Consider the following 13,382-nt stretch of genomic DNA (forward strand, 5'->3'; position numbering starts at 1 on the left):
CCAACACCACAGTTCAAAAGCATCAGTTCTTCGGCGCTCAGCCTTTTTCACAGTCCAACTCTCACATTCACACATCACCACAGGAAAAACCATAGCCTTGACTAGACGGACCTTAGTCAGCAAAGTAATGTCTCTGCTTTTGAATATACTATCTAGGTTGGTCAAGAAGAGATAAGACAGCCTTCTTCAGAGATCAATGCAAAGAAATAGAGGAAAACAACAGAATGGGAAAGACTAGAGATCTCTTCAAGAAAATTAGAGATACCAAGGGAACATTTCATGCAAAGATGGGCTCGATAAAGGACAGAAATGGTATGGACCTAACAGAAGCAGAAGATATTAAGAAGAGGTGGCAAGAATACACGGAAGAACTGTACAAAAAAGAGCTTCACAACCAAGATAATCATGATGATGTGATCACTCATCTAGAGCCAGACATCTTGGAAAGTGAAGTCAAGTGGGCCTTAGAAAGCATCACTACGAACAAAGCTAGTGGAGGTGATGGAATTCCAGTTGAGCTATTTCAAATCCTGAAAGATGATGCTGTGAAAGTGTTGCACTCAATATGCCAGCAAATTTGGAAAACTGAGCAGTGGCCACAGGACTGGAAAAGGTCAGTTTTCATTCCAACCCCAAAGAAAGGCAATGCCAAAGAATGCTCAAACTATCGCACAATTGCACTCATCTCACATGCTAGTAAAGTAATGCTAAAATTCTTTAAGCCAGGCTTCAGCAATACGTGAACCGTGAACTTCCTGATGTTCAAGCTGGTTTTAGAAAAGGCAGAGGAACCAGAGATCAAATTGCCAACATCCGCTGGATCATGGAAATAGCAAGAGAGTTCCAGAAAAACATCTACTTCTGCTTTATTGACTATGCCAAAGCCTTTGACTGTGTGGATCACAAGAAACTGTGGAAAATTCTGAAAGAGATGGGAATACCAGACCACCTGACCTGCCTCTTGAGAAATCTGTATGCAGGTCAGGAAGCAACAGTTAGAACTGGACATGGAACAACAGACTGGTTCCAAATAGGAAAAGGAGTACATCAAGGCTGTATATTGTCATCCTGCTCACTTAACTTATATGCAGAGTACATCATGAGAAACGCTGGACTGGAAGAAACACAAGCTGGAATCAAGATTGCTGGGAGAAATATCAGTAACCTCAGATATGCAGATGACACTTTCTTATGGCAGAAAGTGAAGAGGAGTTAAAGAGCCTCTTGATGAAAGTGAAAGAGGAGAGTGAAAAAGTTGGCTTAAAGCTCAACATTCAGAAAACGAAGATCATGGCATCTGGTCCCATCACTTCATGGCAAATAGATGGGGAAACAGTGGAAACAGTGTCAGACTTTATTTTGGGGGGCTCCAAAATCACTGCAGATGATGATTGCAGCCATGAAATTAAAAGACGCTTACTGCTTTAGAAAGTGCCAAACAGGACTGGCTCCATAATCTGTGGAGCACAATGCAAAATGGAAATGTGGGAACCCTTGTTAAAAAATATTGTTAAGATTCAAAATGGTGACCCCAGAGCATTTACACAAATGTGGGCATCTGGGGTGCATTTGCACAGATGGCACCCCCACAGCAGCCACCCTAATATTGAGTTACAGGCCCTGGAAGGGCTTTATTCAGTTGAACTGTGTATCCACCCAGCGAGGGGTAGCTGGATATAAACTGCAAATGCTAAGGACCACCTACACATAATCTCTTTCTCTTCCTGGGGTAAAAGATATTCTTTGAGACAACTGGGTCAGTGTCTAGGGCTTACAAAACACAGAACGGTGGAGAGTGGGGGAGGGAGAGAGAGAGAGAGAGAAATTCTTTCAATTCTGTGTGCTGTAATGAGATTTGGCCTTCTCTCAGTTATAACGTGGGAACCCCCTCCTCACTCAGTTACCCTCCCACAAAGACACTGAATGAATGGAGAATGACTTTCAAAAACTCACTGAAGAGAAGATACATGCACTCCCACCCTCAGGATAACCACACAAATCACAAGGATGTGGGTGGAGTGGGGGGTGGCTCAGCCTGCCTTTGCTGGAATTCCCAGCAGGTTGCTTCTTACGTGCTCCTGGAAGGAGACTGGAGGAACTGGGCTAGCCCTGGAGCCCAAGAACACACAGCCCTTCTGGACACTTACAGCTTGTATTCTCCAGCCGGACCAGGCAGTTGAGGAAGTCATCAAAGCCCAGTTGGAGTTCCTGGTCTGCATACCTGAGGACAATCAGCTGCAGAAGGGGCTTGCTGAGCTGGAAGCCTGTGGGAAGAGAGAGGAGGTACGGCCACCTGGCTGAGACCTGCCAAGGGGCATCTTTGGGAGCAACAGTTTGCCCAAGGGTAGACTCATGAAGGGAGCCAGAGTCCATCTATTGTCCTTGGCTTGAAGGCAGTGTGACAGTGTGTTAAGGGAGTTAAATGGAAGTAGTATTAATCAGGCTTCAGAGACAAAGACAGAAGAGCAAGTCTCTGACCTTGTTTCTGACCTGCCTGGACACTGCCTTGACTACGTGCCCTGACTTACTGGAGAAGAACCACATTAAGTTGGTATTTCTCATGGGTATGTTAACCCAGAGGTATTGGGAGTCTCTAGAGACCAAGTTTCTCATAGTGGATGCTGCTGCCATCTGTGAGAAACCTCGTGCTGGACTCATCAACATGCCCATGATGGAGTGCGAACCTGAGCCTGGATGCTTTGTTTCCCTTCTCTAGACTTTGTTCATTGGTCGAATGAGGGGTTTAGAGAAGGCAAAACTCCTCATAGATTCCACACATGATGCTTCCATTCTAACCAGCACTACCCTTTTTCATTTTAGCCCACATGCTCACTTTCCTGGAAAAGTGAACATTTCCTGGAAATGTTCAAAATATTGCTTAGAAGTGTGTGCAGAATCATCCTGCCTCCTCATTCCTGATTCCAGACTGAGAGGGGGTCAAGAAGAGGACAGGCATGGTTTGTGGAGCCTGCACAATGGTGACAGAGCTTGTGATGGCCAGAATCCTCTATGTGCTCTTAGGCAGCTGGAGGAGGGCAGGATGGGGACAGGGGGAGGGAACGGTCTGAGTGTTCCTGTTCCCCTCCCCAAGTCAGGAGAAGAAAGATGTACCCACATGTTCCTCCCTGAAGAGCTTCCTTTGTCCCCAGCTCTGTCCTCCTGCCCTAGAAACCAGGTCCCAGTGAAGGAGGAGATAGATGGGCTCCAGGTTAGACATTTACAACTAGCCTCCTGTTTGCATTTCCTGAGATAAGGGTTAGTTGGGCTCCAGTTGAGGCATTTACAATCATCCTCCTGTTTGCCCTTTGAATGGAGATAACAGCAGAAACAGGGTAAATAGCCATTCTTTGTCTCTTATAAACATCTCAAGGAAATAATCATGGCAAGGACAAAGAGAGGCAAAATCTTTTACAAAGAATAAAGTATTAAGGAATCTCCCTCCCCTCTCTTTTGGGACAAGGGAGACACTACACATGCTTGGAGAGGCTCCTTGTGGGTTAAAAGTCAAGGGATAATGCCAGACCATAATGAGTCTTGCACCTTCCAGAAACTTTGGCTGAGGGGTGCATGTGCACCCCAGGGGAGCGCTCCAGGGTAGGTGAGATGTGGGAAAAGAAACTAGATAATTGGCCTGAAGGAAGACAAAGACCTGGAAGAACTGACCTATACAAATGACTTAACTGCTTCTTTACGGAGTTCCTCCTCACTAACGGGACACCCACACCCTTTCTCTCTGGGTGTGCATCTCTGCCTTGCTTCTGTCTCAGCTAAACAAACCGTTTCTCTATGTGCTTTCCCACTTGCTGTTGTGCTATGTCTCTAATAAGAAACTTTGTACCTGCATTTACAGTTTCTGCCTCCTTGATATTGCGTTTTTCATTGGGGAGAAGATCCAGGGAAAAACAGCCTCTAGCCCTTTCTCATTTGCTGGGTAGGATCACTGGTTTTCATCCAGGCTACCCAGGTTACCCAGGTTCAATTCCTAGGCAGAGAATTAAGATCTCACTTCATACCACTGCTCACTTCTGTCTCGCTGGGATCAGATGTTTACCAAACGGAGATTTAAGGTAAGTTGCGAGTTTCACCCAATCTGCTGGCTGGAGACTTCTGACTTTTGATGTCTGTCTCTCCTCCATGAGATCTTGGTTGCTCTCACTCTCCCTTTTTCCAAGACCCTCAAGGCTTAGTCCTAATCACCTCAGTGAAGGAGCCTAGGAGTTTTTCTCTTTTCTCTCTCCTTCTTTCTCTCACTTTGCCTGAACTACAACTCCCAGCATGCCCCATGCCCAAGGGCTGTATCTTCATCAACTTTGTGAGCAGTGCACTGGGAAATCAGAGCTCTGCACCTGCCACTGCTTGCCAATAAATTGCACCCTGCTACATGATACAGTTTGTTTCCTGGGGTAGAAAAATTATATCTCCCAGGCTCCTCTGCCTTCCAGCATCTTTTCCCCTGAGAGGCTCGCCTGCACATGCACCGTCCTTCACTTTTTCTCCTGCAATTTTCTTACCTACTCTACCCAGAAAGTAAGGTTTCTTTTTCACCTAACACTTACATCCCCTTCAATTTTATCTTAGACACCAACCATCAGGGTAATAGACTTGTGGTTCTTCTGCTGTATATTCTTCCATCTTGCTCTGTGACCAAAAATCCTCTATGGGAATATTCTCAGCCCTCAAATCCTGATCCCTGTGACATTTCCCACTGTGGCAAATTCCAGTTCCTCCATGAGTTGCCCCTTCACTCCAGGCCTTGGCAACCCATACACTGAAATGAATAGCCTATTGATTTGGCCACTGTAGTACAGACCATGATGGTGCAACAGACCTCTCTCAAGGAGAGCTCTGGCAATGCACTGGAGAAGAAAAGCCCTTCTCCAGCCATGCTGGGCTGGGTTCTCTGCACAGGGTATCAAAGGGGGCCCAGAGATGTCTGGCTATTATTCGATAGGGAAGTAGAGGATGCCCAAAACTCCATCAGAGAAAAAGATTCAAGGGAACTCAGGAGATGCTCTGAATCCCCTTCTGGTACCTCCCAAATGTATCTGGGACACTGGACTGCATTTCTAGGAGCACTCAGTTCTTGGTTGTAGGCTATTCAACATGGGAGGATCCCTTTCAAAGCTAGAAGAAAACCCCTGTAAGGGGTAAGAAAGGGGGGAAAATTAAGTCTTACTGTGGCAGTGCCTGGTCTTTATTTCCCTGGTGGCTCAGACAGTAAAGAATCCACCTGCAATGCGGAAGACCTGGATTTGATCCCTGAGTTGGGAAGATCTCCTGGAGAAGGTAATAGCTACCCACTCCATGGCCTGGAGAATTCCATGGACAGAGGAGTGTGACAGGCTACAGTCCACGGGGTCACAAAGAGTCAGACACAACTGAACGACTTTCACTTCACATGAAAAAAAAAAAAAAAAAAAGTGGGGGGAGGGGCCTGAAAGTGAGTCTCTATCTTATTGCCACAGGATGGGAAAATGGACTGAGGTTCCCTTATGTCTAGGACTGTCTCTTATAATCAAAAGCCTGAGGATTCAGAAAAACACTCCTAACATTCTAAAGAATTCCCTTCTAATTTCTCTTCTCTCTTGGTGTGGAGCGGATGGGGGAGAGGAAAGAATCAAGCTTCCCATACTCCTACAATTTCCCTTACTGTTCAGATTCTTCTGATGGGACTAAGACCTCACCTAGCCAGAGAGACAACCCCTCTGGGACAAGATTTTATCAGCCAATATGCCTTTGTTATCGGAGTCAATTGGAGCTTTCTCTGGTTTACATTTTAGCTGGAGACCATGACCACAGAAAGAAAAAAGACAGTGTGAACACAATATTCTTTAGACTCTGGAAAAAATTGGCTAAGACAAAATTTCTTTTGAATTTGCAAAACTGGTTTTTTTTGCACATGAGATTAAAAACAACTAGTTTATTATTTTTTTTAATGCCTAGAGAAAACTTGAAGTTATCATGTCCATGAGATACACAGCCTACTTTCCTGAGACTTCAGCCTCAGGTTAATTATTAATAGTACAACTTCAAGCCAAGGGGAAAAAAGGGGGGGGGGGGGGGGCGGTGGCACGAGACATTTTAAATATAAAGCAGAAACTATGAGACCTCTGTCTTTCTGGGTATATGTGTAAGTCTCAGTATGTGTTTCTGTCTTTGGATAATATTGCTGAGGTTAATTTGTAAATGTTGTTGCTGTTCAGTCACTCAGTCATGTTCAACTCTTTGTAAAGTCATGGAATACAGCATACCAGGCTTCCCCATCCTTCACCATCTCCTGGACCTAGCTCAAACTCATGTCCATTGAGCTGGAGATGCCATCCAACCATCTCATTCTCTCTTGTCCTCTTCTCCTCCTGCCTTCAGTCTTTCTCAGCATCAAAGTCTTTTCTAATGAGCCAGCTCTTTGTATCAGGTGGCCAAAGTATTGGAACTTCAGCTTCAGCATCAGTCCTTCCAATGAATTTTCAGGACTGATTTCCTTTATGGTGGACTGGTTGGATCTCCTAACAATCCAAGGGACTCTTAAGAGTCTTCTCCAACACCACAGTTCAAAAGTATCAATTCTTTGGTGTTCAGCCTTCTTTATGGTTCAACTCTCACATCCATACATGACCACTGGAAAAACCATAGCTTTGACTAGATGGACCTTTGTTGGTAAAGCAATGTTGCTGCTTTTTAATATGCTGTCTAGGTTTGTCATAGCTTTTTTTCCAAGGAGTAAGTGTCTTCTAATTTTATGGCTGCAGTCTCCATCTACAGTGATTTTGGAGTCCAAGAAAATAAAGTCTGTCACTGTTTCCACTTTTTCCCCATTTATTTGCCATGAAGTGATGGTATGGGATGCCATGATCTTAGTTTATTGAGTGTTGAGTTTTAAGCCAGCTTTTTCACTCTCTTCTTTCACCTTCATCAAGAGGCTCTTTAGTTTCTCTTCACTTTCTGACATGAGGGTGGTGTCATCTCCATATCTAAGGTTATTGACATTACTCCCAGCAATCTTGATTCCAGCTTGTGCTTCAACCAGCCTAGTATTTCACATGATGCATTATGCATATAAGTTAAACAAGCAGGGTGACAATTATGCATCTTTGACATACTCTTTTCCCAATTTTGAACCAAAATTCATATCTTTGGATATTGCTAAAAGCCAATTTAAAGAGTAGAAGAAATTCAGCATGCTTATTAGTAAACAAGATAACCTACATTTTCTGCTCTGACGTTATTGTAAAACACTCTATCAATACAAATGATAATAATTATAATTTATTGCTTGACTGCATGGCAAACATGTTAATATATTTTATCCCTAATCCTTTCATAAACCCTACAAATTGGGATTACTTGTGTTGTACAAGTATAAAAACTGGTATTCAGACAGATATATAAGAAGGATTATCTTCCTTCTTGCATCTCGTTAAAACTTTCCACCTATGTATCCACAATTTGCAGCTTTGAAATTATATTTGATTCTATGTTAAGCATAACACAGGCAACTCAGTCATGAAGTTGCAGTAGTTTTTTATTTTTTTGTTTTTGGTTTTTTGGCCACTCTTTGTGGCTTGCAGGATCTGAGTTCCCAGACAAGAGATGGAACCCGTGTCCCCTGCAGTGGAAGTGTGGAGTCCTAACCACTGGACCACCAGGGAGTTCCCTGTTTTTTGGTTTTCATTTCTTTCAGTACTCCTTCACAATCTATTGTTTCTTTTCTAACCTCATAAAAATTATTTCCTGACTTCAACTAATTAGTGGATTGTTATGAATAACATCTGGATTTCCTTTATTCACTCATTCAGTCATTCAAAAACAGGTTTGAATTTTTAACAACTACACACCAACAAGTGTGTCAAATAGTACACACAAGATCTGATTTAATGGTGATTATATGCCAAAGCCTTTGACTGTGTGGATCACAAGAAACTGTGGAAAATTCTGAAAGAGATGGGAATACCAGACCACCTGACCTGCCTCTTGAGAAACCTATATGCAGGTCAGGAACCAACAGTTAGAACTGGACATGGAACAACAGACTGGTTCCAAATAAGAAAAGGAGTACATCAAGGCTGTATATTGTTACCCTGCTTACTTAACTTATATGCATAGTACATCATGAGAAACGCTGGACTGGAAGAAACACAAGCTGGAATCAAGATTGCCGGGAGAAATATCAGTAACCTCAGATATGCAGATGACACCACTCTTTTGGCAGAAAGTGAAGAGGAACTAAAAAGCCTCTTGATGAAAGTGAAAGAGGAGAGTGAAAAAGTTGGCTTAAAGCTCAACATTCAGAAAACGAAGATCATGGCATCTGGTCCCATCACTTCATGGCAAATAGATGGGGAAACAGTGGAAACAGTGTCAGACTTTATTTTGGGGGGGGGGGGCCTCCAAAATCACCACAGACAGTGATCGTAGCCATGAAATTAAAAGACACTTACTCCTTGGAAGGAAAGTTATGACCAACCTAGATAGTATATTTAAAAGCAGAGATATTACTTTGCCAACAAAGGTCTGTCTAGTCAAGGCTATGGTTTTTCCAGTGGTCATGTATGGATGTAAGAGTTGGACTGTGAAGAAAGCTGAGCACTGAAGAATTGATGCTTTTGAACTGTGGTGTTGGAGAAGACTCCTGAGAGTCCCTTGGACTGCAAGGAGATCCAACCAGTCCATCCTAAAGGAGATCAGTCCTGGGTGTTCATTGGAAGGACTGATGCTGAAGCTGAAACTCCAATACTTTGGCCACCTCATGAGATGAGTTGATTCATTGGAAAAGGCCCTGATATTTGGAGGGATTGGGGGCAGGAGAAGGGGACAACAGAGGATGAGATGGCTGGATGGCATCACCAACTCAGTGGACATGAGTTTGAGTGAACTCCGGGAGTTGGTGATGGACAGGGTGGCCTGGCGTGCTGTGATTCATGGGGTTGCAAAGAGTCAGACAAAACTGAGTGACTGAACTGAACTGAACTGAATAGATAGCTCAATATTGCAGGTGTGAGTAGATGGTTTTTACTTTACTCACTTTTTACCTTATATAGATCTGTATTGTTTTTCGTTTTTTCCAGAATACAGCAATAATATTTATCATTAAATATTTTTAAAACTTTGTTTCTAGTAGAAGCCACTGCTATGCTAAATACTGCAATGAGTTCTAAAAATACAAAGGTGACTAAAGCATGATCTATCTGTTTAAATCTCCTGGGAGAGTAGGGAATGGCTACATAGAGTAGTGACATTTGAATTATTTTTTTCAAGCAAGGAAGGGTAGAAGTGCTTTCCAGAAAAGGGAAACAGTATGTGCAAGTCACAGATGCACAAGGATATGGTGTCCTCAGAAAGATAAAATATATGTGAAAAGGAGTGGTCTGAAACAACCAAAGAGATTGGGTGGCATTAGTTTGTGAAAGGCTATGTGTGATATGTTAAGGAATTTGTTAGCAAAAGATGGACAAATAGCTTTTTAGGCAGCTTAAATTCATTTTTAGAAATATCTCTTCCAATGGCAACCCACACCAGTACTCTTGTCTGGAAAAGCCCATGGACGGAAGAGCCTGGTAAGCTGCAGTCCATGGGGTTTGCTAAGAGTGGGATACAACTGAGCGACTTCACTTTCATTTTCACTTTTCACTTTCATGCATTGGAGAAGGAAATGGCAACCTACTCCAGTGTTCTTGCCTGGAGAATCCGAGGGACAGGGGAGCCTCGTGGGCTGCCATCTATGGGGTCGCAAAGAGTCGGACACGACTGAAGTGACTTAGCAGCAGTAGCGTAGCAGGCACATGGAAAGTGATGAAAATGAGACTGTAAAGAAGGGGATGAATTAGGAGGCTATTGCCATAACCTAGGAAAGGGGTTAAGATCCTGAGATAAGATTCTGCCATGGCTCACACTTCAAAGGCATTTCTAAGTACAATCAGCAGGCTTTCATTAATATGTGGATGCCAAGAATTATTCTGAGGATGCTAATATGACAGACTAATCTAATTCCAGTTCTGTACTCTGCTAAGTAAGTATCCTAAACAAACACTTTTATTACATCATTTTGCTGATTAAAAACTTACAATGATTTCTTGTGCATGTGTGCTAAGTACGTCAGTCATGTCTGACTCTTTGTGCCCCCACAGACTGTACACCACCAGACTCCATTGTCTATGGGAGCTTCCAGGCAAGAATACTGGTGTGGGTTGCCATACCCTCCTCCAGGGGATCTTCCCAACCCAGGGATTGAGCCCAGGTCTCTTGTGTCTGTCTCCTGCATTGACAGGTCTGAGTTCTTTACCTGGGAAGCCCCATTGATCTCTTCAGTTCAGTTCAGTTCAGTCACTCAGTCGTGTCTGACTCTTTGCAACCTCATGAATCGCAGCACGCCAGGCCTCGCTGTCCATCACCATCTCCCGGAGGTCACTCAAACTCACATCCATCGAGTCAGTGATGCCATTCAGCCATCTCATCCTCTGCCGTCCCCTTCTCCTCCTGCCGCCAATCCCTCCCAGCATCAGAGTCTTTTCCAATGAGTCAACTCTTCGCATGAGGTGCCCAAAGTACTGCAGTTTCAGCTTTAGCATCATTCCTTCCAAGGAAATCCCAGGGCTGATCTCCTTCAGAATGGACTTGTTGGATCTCCTTGCAGTCCAAGGGACTCTCAAGAGTCTTCTCTAACACCACAGTTCAAAAGCATCAATTCTTCAGTGCCCAGCCTTCTTCGCAATCCAATTCTCACATCCATACATGGCCACTGGAGAAACCATAGCCTTGACTAAACGGACTTTTCTTGGCAAACTAATATCTCTGCTTTTCAATATGCTATCTAGGTTACAGGCCATCAAATCAAGGTTTCACTTTGAGGTAATCTGCCTTCTCCACCTAAGCTTTTCTCTCATTAATTGCACACAGATTTACCAAGGCCATTTTTACTTGTTTTTACTGTATTATCTCTGTTTGGTTTCTCTTATTTGAATGAATGTCTTCCCCACTAAAGTCAGTTCAGTCACTCAGTCGTGTCTGACTCTTTGCATCCACGTGAATCACAGCATGCCAGGCCTCCCTGCTGCTGCTGTTGCTAAGTCGCTTCAGTCATGTCCGACTCTGTGTGACCCCATAAACAGCAGCCCACCGGGCTCCCGCATCCCTGGGATTCTCCAGGCAAGAATACTGGAATGGGTTGCCATTTCCTTCTCCAATGCATGAAAGTGAAAAGTGAAAGTGAAGTCGCTCAGTCATGTCCGACTCTTAGCGACCCCATGGACTGCAGCCCAACCAGGCTCCTCCGTCCATTGGATTTTCCAGGCAAGAGTACTGGCCTCCCTGTCCATCACCAACTCCCGGAGTTCACTCAAACTCATGTCCATTGAGTCGGTGATGCCATCTAGCCATCTCATCCTTTGTCATCCCCTTCTCCTTCTGCCTCCAATCCCTCCAAGCATCAGGGTCTTTTCCAATGAGTCAACTCTTCGCATGAGGTGGCCAAAGTATTGGAGTTTCAGCTTCAGCATCAGTCCTTCCAACAAACACCCAGGACTGATCTCCTTTAGAATGGACTGGTTGGATCTCCTTGCAGTCCAAGGGACTCTCAAGAATCTTCTCCAACACCACAGTTCAAAAGCATCAATTCTTTGGTGCTCAGCTTTCTTCACAGTCCAACTCTCATATCCATACATGACCACTGGAGAAATCATTGCCTTGACTAGATGGACCTTTGTTGGCAAAGTAATGTCTCTGCTTTTCAATATACTATCTAAGTTGGTCATAACTTTCCTTCCAAGTAGTCAGTGTCTTTTAATTTCATGGTGGCAGTCACCATCTGCAGTGATTTTGGAGCCCCCAAAATAAAGTCTGACACTGTTTCCACTGGTTCCCCATCTATTTGTCATGAAGTGATGGGACCAGAAGCCATGATCTTAATTTTCTGAATATTGAGCTTTAAACCAACTTTTTCACTCTCCACTTTCACTTTCATCAAGAGGCTTTTTAGTTCCTCTTCACTTTCTACCATAAAGTGAAAGTGAAGTCACTCAGTCATGTCCGACTCTTTGCAACCCTATGGACTGTAGCCTACCAGGCTCCTCCGTCCATGGAATTTTCCAGGCAAGAGTACTTGTGTGGGTTGCCATTTCCTTCTCCAGGGAATCTTCCCGACCCAGGGATTAAATCCAGGTCTCCCGCATTGCAGGCAGACACTTTACCATCTGAGCCACCTGGGAAGCCCTAAGGGTGATGTCATCTGCATATCTGAGGTTATTGATATTTCTCCCAGCAATCTTGATTCAAGCTTGTGCTTCTTCCAGCCCACTAAAATATGCCATTTAAAACCCTAAGCATCATCTGAGACCCAATTCATTCATTTGTTTACTCAATAAATGTTTGAGCTCTTGTGTGCCAGATACTGTGCTAGGTCCCAAGGAATCAAAAATGAGAAACACTAAGGATCTCATGGTTAATGACACTGATAATACAGCATGGTGAGGGTACTGATAAAGACACACACTGGGGATAGAATGATGTCAGCACTATAGCTGTATAAGTTGACCCTTGTTTGTGCCCCACCCCTAAGAAAAATTTGGCATCTCTCCACAGACAAAAGTGCCTTTGTGGGAGCTATAAGTGTCTATGATGAGGGATCTGGGAGGAATCTTGCCCAAATGTGCACTGGGTAATAGACATATAAACCATGATCTTGGTCCTGGCTTTGGACCCTGTAGTGGCCCATGAACTGGCTCCAGCCTCTCATGTCCTCAGCTCAGGAACTCCTGTAAAACACTGTCTTAGACAATCACTTACGGATGAAAGAGCCATTGTGGAACTCCAGGTTTCTAGCAGAGAACTTCCAGGACAATATTGAAGCAAAAGAATTATAAGTTTGGACATATCGGAAAGGGTTAAAAAAAAAAAAACCACACATGATTTTACCACATCAACCCTCCCCCAACACAACACAGCTTAGGGCCAAGAGCTATCTTCTGAGCCTGTGATACCTCCAACAAGGGAAAGTGAGAGTGTCTGAGTGACCACCTGGCCTCCCCAGCTGTGTGGAACATAGAAAGGAGCTCATTTCAGCCCATCCATGGACTGAATCACAAACTTCAGGACTGGGGAGTGGGAAGAGTCTGGGAGGACACCAGATAGAATTCTTGGAGAGTGTTGAAAGAACACGGTTCATACTGTGCTGTGGACTCCATCAAGAAACCATAAGCTGCTGGGGATGCATCACTCATGATCCCCATAACTGGTGCACAAGCACCCCCAGTTCTTGGCACAACCCAATATACACACATGCCCCCACCCTGTGTCCAGCTCCCTGTGTGCATTTCTGAAAACAGTGGTGATGAAACTGAGTGGGGCCCCCGGGCACAGAGACCTCATTTTGATTCCTACTTCTTTAGGTA

The sequence above is a fragment of the Budorcas taxicolor genome, chromosome 23 (genome assembly GCF_023091745.1).
Source record: "Budorcas taxicolor isolate Tak-1 chromosome 23, Takin1.1, whole genome shotgun sequence".
Taxonomy (NCBI): domain Eukaryota; kingdom Metazoa; phylum Chordata; class Mammalia; order Artiodactyla; family Bovidae; genus Budorcas; species Budorcas taxicolor.